The 998-nt window shown below is 24.4% G+C and overlaps 1 protein-coding gene across 3 annotated transcripts in view; it reads left to right on the top strand.

Moving 5' to 3' along the window:
* LOC106463704 (serpin B3-like) overlaps window positions 1-998 on the top strand; it is a 67,213-nt gene that overhangs the window by 30,681 nt on the left and 35,534 nt on the right. The gene's annotated exons all lie outside the window — the stretch shown is intronic.

Genomic DNA, 998 nt, shown 5'->3' with positions numbered 1-998 from the left:
TCCCATTAAATTCGGTTTTTTTTCTAGTTCAGTAAATACTATACTGAAACAAACTGCAGTTTTATTAAACAAATTATTGAATCAGTTATTTGTTAAATTACAACAAAATGCAAATAATAAACATAATTTCTGGATAATTAAAAATAATCAACCTGTCTTAAAACGTCAAGAAAATTTGAATAAAACACAATTAGCAGATACAATCCAAACATACGATTTTACTGCGTTATTTACAACTATACCACTTACTGACTTGGTAATGGTGATAAATTGTTTATATAAAAAACAAACTTTTACTGCTAATAATATCAAAAACATTTTTATTTTTGCACACATAATAATTATATTGATTTTGATAAGCGTATTCAGAAAAACAAATAGGAGGCATACCGATGGGTTCTAATTATTCAAGTTGTGTTGCTAATTTATATCTTTATCATTAAGAAAATAAATTTATAAATAGTTTTCCAAATCCAGAAGTATTTTTCTTAACGTACAGATATACTGATGATTTCATTAATATTAGTAATACTGTAATAAATAATTATAATGGTAACATTTATCCCACAGTTCTACAGATCGAGAACACTTCTATATCAAATGCTGAAGTACATTATTTAGAATTAGATATTAATATAATTAATAATTATAGTAGAATTAATATTGATGATGAAAGAACTGATTTCACATTTAAAAGTTTTGGTAATGTACCAACAAATGCCACATAGAGCATTATACATTCACAATTTCTTAAGTATTGTAAACTTTGTAGCAATGTACACTTCTTAATATCTAATATTTATACATTAGTACATAAACTGATGTTAATGGCTTTGATGAGAAAACTTTAATTAAATATTGTTACGTATTATAATTTTTAATAGTCCGAAGCCGAGTGAACTTATAATTTAAATTTAGCAGTTAAATGAAACTTTGGATTTAGTATTTAAATATGTGCCGATACATTAGGCAATTTACGATATTTGCCAATAAGATTG

This window comes from Limulus polyphemus, unplaced genomic scaffold (assembly GCF_000517525.1).
Source record: "Limulus polyphemus unplaced genomic scaffold, Limulus_polyphemus-2.1.2 Scaffold1464, whole genome shotgun sequence".
Taxonomy (NCBI): domain Eukaryota; kingdom Metazoa; phylum Arthropoda; class Merostomata; order Xiphosura; family Limulidae; genus Limulus; species Limulus polyphemus.
Note: the sequence above shows the minus strand (reverse complement) of the source record. Positions and strands in the feature narration are given on the sequence as shown.